The sequence below is a fragment of the Lotus japonicus genome, chromosome 6 (assembly GCF_012489685.1).
Source record: "Lotus japonicus ecotype B-129 chromosome 6, LjGifu_v1.2".
NCBI classification, from domain to species: Eukaryota; Viridiplantae; Streptophyta; class Magnoliopsida; order Fabales; family Fabaceae; genus Lotus; species Lotus japonicus.
In genome coordinates, this window is record NC_080046.1 from 38,073,257 (window position 1) to 38,083,567 (window position 10,311).

Below are 10,311 nucleotides of genomic sequence, written 5' to 3' on the forward strand. Positions count from 1 at the left end.
TCAACTCCCTAAGTCAATCTTAATCATAGGATTTCTTATTCAACTGAGCAAAATTCACTTGCTAACTCTAGCATGCATCACCGAAATCCATGACAAAGTTCCATTCACTATTAGACTCTGAGTAGCCTGTCCAAATATGATAACTTCAAGTATTCAGCTTAATACTAACACTTTCCTTCTTGTAACTTGATTACCATCTCGTCGATAAACTTCTTAATCCCTCAATACTCCTTAAGTGAATATCCATTTCTTAAAACTATAACTCCTCCGCTTACCCAAACAACCTGATAAGTGTCGTCACGTTCTCACACTCATAACTGGATCTTGATATCCATAGTCATAACTTGTTATGCTAACATCATTCAAATCTTATCACACGGTTCATTATGTCCGCAGTCTCATAATCAACATCAATCGATTACCAACTTATAACCAACTTTAACACTCTACACAACTCATAATTTCTTTACTTCAAGATCTCTCTTATACTATACCTCAAGGTCTTAATCCGCAACTCATCTTCAGATCTCCAATCTCCTACTCGTACGTGATTCTCAACTCTCAAGGTCAATCTTAACCCTAAGATTCCAATCCAACTTAGTAAATCTCACTTAGTAATCTGAGCATATTTTCTTTGAAATCCATATTAACAACCTCAAGGATTCAACTTATGCTACAACTTTCTTTTTCTACTTAATCATTGATTCAACACTTAGTCACTCCCGAAAACTCCTGACGATTCTCTAAGTCTTACACATTCAAGTTAAACTTCCTGGGCTTAAAATCTAAACTTTTATCTAGTTTGCATCGGTAATGTCCTTTGACCCTTTAACACCTTTCAAGTGAAAATTCATTTCTTAAGACTATAATGTCTCCACAAATTAATCATGTACTTAGCAAAACTTATTCCTCGAACTCGACTTCAACAATCTAGTTCAAAGTTAATTCTTCCCCATCTTGCTACTTATCAAGCTATCATCTATAACCTGATTAAATCCAACCTATTTGGTCTCTAACAATTCCACTCTGTAATCACATAACCTATGACTTCATAACTTCCGAGAAAATACCTAATATGTTTCCAACATTAAATCTTTTGACTGAGTCTACTTCTACTTGGAGTAATCACACGAACCAACCAATTAATGTCTATACGTCAATCATCAACTTCCAAAGGTTCCATTCTTAATCTTGTACAATCAAGTGCTTAACACGAACTTTCCTACCAAATTCAACTAATCTTCGATCAGATCAAGTTAATCTTACCAATCCTTCTATCAAAGTCCATAGCCAGCTGTGATTCCGAATATCACCCCCTCAATATTAAGTTGATCAGACCTAATACATCGAAGGTGGAAATCTAGAAAAACCTACTGGATCAGTCAATGAGTTCATATCATCCAATAGTCACAAATATCTTGATATTAAATCCTCAATGATGTCGCTTCGGAACTACACACTCCCGACATCATAGGTATAATATCCATACGAAATCTCTCTAAGATTCATTCCTTAGCTTCTAGCTTCTGGTCAGACGCATCGGTACAAGACGACTTTCTAGGCTTAACGTGTTATCTTAAACCTCGGGTACTTCTATAGCTAAAATACGAGCTACGTTCAAATAAGGTATTAGTAGGCGTAATAACTATAAGGTCAAAGCTTAGACAGTATAAATAAGTTAGGTGTGTTTGCACACGCTACGAGAGTAATGGAATATATTATACTGAAATGAGAAAGAATGGTTAGAAAGTTAACATCGTTCTGTTAAGTTAGACAAACAGTTAGTACTCATCATAAGATAGCATTTCCATAACTATACAATATGATTAAGCAATAACTTCAATCAATTTTTAAGCGAAAAATCGCTTGCAGACAATCAATTTTCACTCTTTGCAGAGTCACACAACCTAGCACAGAAGACCTATTCCCCAACAACTCCCGAAAGACTCGACCGTGCTCTGATACCACAATGTAACACCCCGATTTCGGTGGCGTCACTTTAGTAACCAAAAGTAAACTTAATGCGGAAAAACGTGAATATTTTTTTTTGATAATAACTAAGACAAGACTGAATTAAATAAAACCCAAAAGCGAAAAGCAATAGAAATAATATACAATATATAAACAGCCCCCCCCCGCTGTGGTAGCAACCTCGTCACGAGTAACCTCCAGTGACGGAAAGAAAGGTGCAACGCCCGTAGGCAATATGTACAGACTGAAAATAAAGGTGAAGTGTCCGCAACACCATCCCTCAAAACTGAAAATCAGCTGGCCCATCGGCCTGAAGCAAGACCTCCTAAGTCCAACCAACTCTCTGTGATTCCTGTTAAGAAACCACACAAAAGCTATAGGTGGGAAGCTACCCTGTCCCAAAAGAAACAAATGATGTTCAGAGCTAAGACTCTACTCCTACACTAATCCCATCTTGAGGAGCTCACACCAGCACCAAAACCTACATGCTAGCATGATCGTCGTCCGAATTCGAAATCCAGAACGACCTAGTCTATGTACACCATCCGTCATCCTCTCGCTACCGCGACGCGCTCCTGTTCCAGCATCCCAACCTAGTTTCCCCCGAAGGGTAAACCATGGTGAACCAGTCCGCAATACTCATCTGACAAAAGGCGTTGTCCGCCAAAACACACACAGAAGACGCGAGGGTCAACTCTAAAGAACTATGTAGATAATAAACCCAATAGGTACAAATAATATATAGCCACTTAGGCTTATAATTAGAGATATCATTCCTAGGGTTGCATGTTCCACCAAATCATAATGACAATAATAACATTTAGCATGTTCCAAGTAAGTTTATCAAATAGCAACCACACTCATCAACTAAGTCAGTATGCATGTTGCGTGATATGTATGCAGGTTAACCCAGTCAACCAATATGCAATCCGGAAACGGATGGGCATCAAAACGGATCAATCCTAGCACCAGCAACGGTGGGACCATTTCTGCCCGCGTGCCTCTTACACCAAGCAAAGGTATGGACAACAACGAGTCAATCCTAGCACCAGCAACGGTGGGACCATTTCCGCTCGCGTGCCTCTGGGATGGACATCAACGGATCAATCCTAGCACCAGCAACGGTGGGACCATTTCCGCCCGCGTGTCTCTTACACCAAACCAAGGTAGCCAGATCAGCCGTAACCCGTAGGTCTGCCATTTCGGTCTGCTACAAGAGACGTCTACAGACGCTCTATCACGGAAATCCGGGTCTTATGACCATTTTGGAATCCGACGAGGTCCAGAGTACGTCCTGTGTTAATACCCCATTAATGTTGCATGAATGCAGAATGATTAGTCAAACGACGTCTCCGTCCTCACTCGACACGTCGCCACGTGTTCTAGGTAAATTGAAGTCTCTAAAATCTTACCCTAAGGCAAAGTCGATTCTGCGACAAAAGACACATTCACAACACACACCGCTGCTCCAACAGCACAAGAGTATCACATACTCGGGAACTAACGGTTCCCCGGACTTATCCCCAGGATAGCCCAACAACATCGCTGCTCCAACAGCACAACAACCAACGCTGCTCCAACAGCACAACAACAACAGACTCAACACTTCGATCCGACGACACTTCTCGTTTTCCATACTATGATTTTCATCCAAAGCCTCCTTTCGAGATTATTACCCTTACTTAAAGATTTAGAGGTTGTTTAATGTCTTATGAATTTTCTTTTCAAAATAATATCCTTTTTAGTCTTATCGCAATTCCTATAAGTTCTCGGGATCTTCGAATCCCCAAATGACTCCAGAGAATGTCTCGATCCATAAACCCTATACAAGGCCCGAACCTCGTTCGTCCTATCAAACTTTCTCAAAACTCTCAAAATAAAATCGGCATGACCTGCCCGCTATTCTCACCATTCAGAATCTCAGATTCCAGTACAGAGCATATTTAAATCATCACAATCAACAACATGTCATATATCAATAAATCGCATCATAAACACTTAGCACTTAGCATATACAGCATGCACCACACATCCTAGATTACCCACATAGCACATAGCATTTAAGTCAATCTTCAAAAACATTCAGTAGATGAATCATCTACATTGTCAGCCGAAGCCTCAGAAAACATTTTCAATCACACACAATCTCAGTGCATAAACAGTAAACAATGTCGAAATATCGACCCTAAGCATTAACTAGAGATTCAGTGAGAAGCCCTCACCTGAAAGTTCTCCAGAATGATCAACTAGTGCTTCCTCGCTCTCAAAGTGTTGCTCCTCGGGAAATTCCTCAAAAGTTCCTTTAAAACAAAATCACAGAAATACTATCAGAATCTATCGAAAACTAAGTTATCGATACGTACTAAGGTTACTCGAAGTAATCTATACTCTAAGGTACGATAATCTAGCGCGAAAGACAAGTTTTCGGAAAAAGGAAATTTCTTCCTCCCCCTTAATAGGGCTCGGCCACTTTGGCTAATTATGGGGCTCGATTTTTCTTCGATCAAACTTGGTTCCTATGCTTTCATAAGCCGTAACTAAGGGTATTCTGAACTCGGAAAAATTATCGGATCAAAAACTGTCGCAGGGGTATTTTGGTCATGATTTTTAACTTAGGATTTTCAAAACTGAAATCCCAAAAATAAAATTTTGCAGGGACGTCACCAACGACGTTTATGACAACTAATCCTACTAGCACTAAGCTAAGGCGATAGTTTTCAGCCTAAAGGTTGGAATTTTACTCAAAAACTACATAAAATGGGTATTTTAGGTTCAAATTGATTCCGGCGGAATTCCGGCGACATAACGGAAAATCTAATCCGGCAGAAGTGATCTTGGGCATACATAGAAGAGGTTTGGAATCAGAAATGAAAGATTCAGGATAGTTTTGCAAAAACCCATAAACTATCCGCTCAGAAAACTCTACAGAAAAGCTATGGAAAAAGCGATCGGAGGTAAGGATTAGCGACTATACCTCGAAACCTTGAAGTAGCAACTGATTGATCGACGATCAAGAAAGGTTTGAACAAAAGCTCTTCTTCCTTCTTCCTTGTTCTTGGCCGCGGGTTTGAAGAGAGAAAATGGAGGAGAATTTGAATTTTTCTTCCTTTCTTTGCTATATATAGAAGGTGGAAATTCGCGGGAAAATGAAAGTTTCGCGAATCTGATTTTTCCGGCATCATTCTCCATGAATTCTAAGATAGGTTTTGGTAAAGGAATTCCCAAGCTAAGAAGATGTCTCCTTGTATTTTTGGCAACTAATGCAAAGTCGGTGCAAAGTCGGTGTAAAACTATTTTACCCGATAAGTTGCTTTTTGCCTCGAATGTCGGAATGGAAAACTTCCTTCTGAAGAAAGATTGAAATCATCAAGAGAAATGGGTGTACGCGTGTAGAATATCCATTTGAAGCTCTGAATAGATAAAGTCCCCATAGTCGGGTGATTCTAGGGTTTTGAAATACCAGGGATTCGGTTTCGGCAAACTTCCGATGATTGGAATCGGACGTTCGTAGATCCTAGAGTTTCGCCTTGAGACGATCGTGATATATGGAAAAAGAGAAGTTCTAACATTTCTCTGAAGATTTTTGGAATTAACTGCCATCGTGCCTAAAAGTGAAAATTAGCTATATACTAGGGTTTCTGACCTAGGTTTAAGCGTGTAACGATCGTGCTATAACTTTTATCGATCATAATGCAATCCTTGAACTTTTCCTGAACTTTCTCCTTCATAAATATATTTCATTTAATAAACTTTCGTTCAGGTTTCCCTTCACATTACATCAACCCTAATCGTGAATAAGAAGTTTATTCACTTAGCATAAGCTTAAAAACTTGGGTCTTACACCAAGCGAGCTTGAGCGCCTAGGCACTGGGAATTGGCGCCTAGGCACTAGTTATTTTTTATGAGGCTTTTGGAATTGGCGCTCAGGCGCTGGGAATTGGCGTCAATTGCCTTCCAGAGGCATGTTTTTACCCTGGAATTGGCGCTCAGGCGCTCTGAATTGGCGCCTGAGCGCCCAGACTCGTTTATTTTGTGTATAAATAAGGCTTAGGCCAATTTCTTCAGGACACTTAGTCATTTTACTCATTTTAGATCAAGTTCGAGAGCTGAGGAGAACCTTGGGGCTGTAGGAAGGCTTCCAACTTGTATTTTTCTCAGGTTTTATTTACATTTTCTTTATGAATTCACTAGCCATGAGTGGCTAGTTCCCTTTTTGCTTTGGGTTAAGAGATTCTATGAAGTTTTAGTTTGCTAAATCCTATCTCTATGCATGAGTTCTTGATTTACCTTGTATTTCAATTCCATTTTGCATGTTTAGCTTTGGTGCACCCTTGCTATAGGCTAGATTATAATCAAATAGAAGTTTGTTATGATTTAGGGACATGAATTGGAAGAGATCCTTCTATGCTTGCTTCTAGGAATAGAGTGAGGGTAGGGTTTTGTTGGCCTGAATATGTATGCTTAAAAACCTCTTATGAATGATTAAGTACACAAGGAATTGGGCTTAACTTTCAATTTGAGAGAATTACTTTTGTGAGGAATCAATTAGTAAGTACATAGGCTAAAGCAACAAGGGATAAATCAAGGTTTTACATGCATAGGATAGGTAGACTAAAGTGGATTAGATGATCAACAACCCAAGGCATTTTTCCATCAATTGTTAATTTCAACATTTTCAATATTGCTCTTTTGCAAATCCTTTGTCATCAACAATCAAAATCAATTTCAGAATTTTACTGTTTTCAAAACTTGCAAACTTTAGGCTTAAATCCACAATTCTCACTCAAAATCCTTGTGGTTCGATATTTTAAAACCCGGAAGTTTTTGTACACTTGCAGATTTACCAACAAGTTTTTGGCGCCGTTGCTGGGGATTGTTTGTGGTTTTCAGTTTAAGTTGAAAAGTTTGTTTGTTTGTTTTACTAAGCATTGCATTGAATAGGTGTTACTAACCTTTTCTCTGATTTTGTGATTTCAGTTTATGCAAGGTAGACTTGGCACGGATCCATTGGTGTTTGATCCGGAACCAGAGCGTACTCTCCATCGTCGTCGAGCTCAGCAAAGAGCTGCTGAGATAGCCGCCATGGCTGTCCATATGACGGAGGAGGAGTTGCAAGCCCACATTGAAGAAAGAGTGAATGTAGCTATTGCTCAAAGACTTCAAGAGCAAGAAGCAGATAATGCCAATCGTTCTCTTGGAGACCTCACCTCGGCTGCCATGAGCTACGATTATCCGGGCAGCATAGTTTCCCCCGATGGCACGGGAAACTTTGAGCTGAGGCCGGCATTCATCAACTTGGTGAGCCAAAATCAGTATGGTGGAGGTGCTCTTGAAGATCCTCATGCACACATGGAGCGGTTCATCTGCAATTGCAACACCTATAGGGTTTAAAATGTTTCAGCGGACACCATCCGCTTGAGTTTGTTTCCTTTTTCTTTGAGGTACACTGCTGAAGAGTGGTTGAATACACAACCCCAAGGTAGCATTACATCTTGGGAGGATCTAGCCGAGAAATTCACCACAAGATTTGTTCCAAGAGCCCTCTTGAGAAAGCTTAAGAATGACATCATGACGTTTGCTCAATCCACCGATGAAAATCTCTATGAAGCTTGGGAGAGGTTCAAAAAGCTCTTGAGGAGGTGTCCTCAACACAACCTCACCCAAGCTGAACAAGTGGCAAAGTTCTATGATGGTCTCCAATATTCTTCGAGGTTTGGCTTGGATGCAGCCTCAAATGGAGAGTTCGATGCCCTACTTCCACAATTTGGGTACGATTTGATTGAAAAATGGCTATAAGAGCCATGAACTCTAGTAATGAGCGCCAAGCCCGAAGAGGAGTCCTTGAGGTTGAAGCGTATGATCAACTAATGGCCTCCAACAAGCAACTCTCCAAGCAAATGAATGAAATTCAAAATCAAATGCAGACGACCAAGGTGATTGGTGGTCGAGTTGCCAAAGTGGAGTGTGTGACTTGTGGAGGGCCACATGACAGTGAAGAATACACCGAGACTAGACCAGAGGAGGAAGTGAAGGCCATGGGTCAAGCTCGGAATGACCCATTTTCAAACACTTATAATCCAGGATGGAGGAACCACCCTAATTTCTCTTAGAGGCAAGGGAATAATGGGCAAGGAAGTGGCTTTCAAAGACAATTTCCTAGCCAAGGTTTCCAAGGCCAAAGCTCAAGACAACCTCAAGAGTGAGGAGAAGTTGAAGGTGGTGGTAGCAAGAAAAGGTTAGAGGTGTTGGTGGAAACATTCATCAACCGAACGGAGAACAATTACAAGAACCAAGAGGCGGCTATCAAGAATCTTGAGAATCAATTTGGCCAGCTGGCCAAGCAAATAACCGATAGACCTCAAGGTAAGTTTCCTTCCGACACTATCCCCAATCCTAAGCAAGAAAATGTCTCTGTTGTGACCACTAGAAGTGGGAGAGTGATGAATGAATTGAAGAAAAAAAACAGAGGGAGAAAAGAGAGAGGAGATAGTTGAGGGAGAAGTAGTTGTGCCTATCAAGGCGAGAGAGATAATTGACCTTACTCCTGAAACTGGCAAGGTTCCGTTTCCTAAAGCATTGGCTAAGAAGAGCTTAGATAAAAAGTTTTCAAAATTTGATGATGTTTTCAAAAAGCTCCACATTAGTATTCCTTTTGCCGATGCTTTGGAACAAATGCCTATATATGCCAAGTTTATGAAGGATATTCTGCATAAGAGAAGAAGGTTGAAGGGAGTAGATGAGATAGTGTTGATGACAGAGGAATGTAGTGCCATTTTGCAGCGGAAAATGCCGAAGAAAAGAAGAGATCCCGGAAGTTTCACTATTCCAGTGGAAATTGAAGGCATGGCGGATGTGGAAGCTTTGTGTGATCTTGGAGCGAGCATCAATTGGATGCCGCTCACCATGTTTGAGAGGCTAAACTTAGGAGAGGTTACTCCAACCATGCTATCCTTGCAAATGGCGGATCGATCCCTCAAGACTCCATATGGGATTGTGGAGGATGTCATGGTGAGGGTAGACAAGTATGTATTCCCCGTGGATTTTGTTGTGCTTGATATGGAGGAGGATGAGAAGATTCCTCTCATTCTTGGTCGACCTTTCTTAGCTACTGGTAGAGCTAAGATTGACGTTGACAAGGGTCACCTCATTCTCCGTGTTGGTAAGGAAAAGGTACGGTTTTCTGTTTTTAATCCTATGATTGAGACTAACCATGAGAACTATTTTGTTTGTGATGTGATTAGAAGCAAATTGATGGTTCCAGTAAAGACCCCCAAAGCTAATGAAAAAGTTGATGAGTTCCATCCGGCTCTCATCAAGCTTGTTAGTGGTAACAAGTACGGGGGGTCTAAGTACGAGAACTTGCATGCTCACATGGTTAAATTTACCCAAGCGAGCTCCCTTGCTAAGATTGAGGGTTTTTCAAGTGATGAAGTGAAGATTAGACTCTTCCCTCATTCTTTGACAAGGGAAGCTAGAGCTTGGTTTGATGAGCAGAAGGACATAGCCTCATTGGAGGATCTACTTCAAAGATTTTGTGCAAGGTTTCTTCCTTGCACTTGTGGTAAGTTAATCAATGGAAATGAATTTCCTTCCTAACACCATAGGAAGGAGAGTACACCTAGGACTATAACCTAGGGCTAAATGGGAGACAACCCATTCTTTTTATTTTCTCTTTTTTATCTTTTATTAGTGTAGCATTTTAGGTGTTTAAATTGAAAAAAAAAAGAGGAAATTTTTTTGAAAAAACTGGGCAGAGCGCCTAGGCGCCAATTCACCAGCGCCTAGGCGCCAATTAGCCACAACGGCACTGCCTCTGGAACTTGCTTGAGCGCCTGAGCGCTCCCCTCGAGCGCTCGAGCGCTCCTGGTGCGTTTCAAACTAGTTTTTTGGGTTTTAAAACCCCAACTTTTCATTTTCCCACTCTTAACTCTCATTCCTTCATAAAAAACGCACCCCACACTCTCCATACCCCATTTCTACTCTTCATTTCTCACTTGCACACAAATTGGCTCTTTCATTTGCTTCCAAGTTTTGCATTGCATCAAGCTCATTCCACTTGCACCCACTCACTATCAAGTCAAGGTAAGTTCCATCTTTCACTTTCTTTCATCATAGTTCATGGGATTTGCAATATATGCTTCTTTTGGGGTTTGGGTGAGTGATTTGTTGTTAATGCAAGTTGGGTTTGGCTTGTATTTGTTGAAGGTATGAAAAACGGTAGAAATGGGGGGTTTGAATAACGTTTTCAAGATAAAACTTCCACCTTAAAGATTTTGACAAATATTTTCGAGAACTAAGTGCTAAAGATAAGAGATAGAAAAGCACACAAGGATTTTTATC

At 40.6% G+C, this 10,311-nt stretch overlaps 1 non-coding gene across 1 annotated transcript; it reads right to left on the reverse strand.

The window, feature by feature from the left end:
• Positions 1 to 7,521: 7,521 nt before the first annotated feature.
• On the reverse strand, positions 7,522 to 7,628 carry LOC130727079 (small nucleolar RNA R71). Its single transcript, XR_009015119.1, has one exon. It is a non-coding gene; the product is annotated as a small nucleolar RNA R71 (small nucleolar RNA).
• Between the last annotated feature and the right edge of the window lie 2,683 nt (positions 7,629 to 10,311).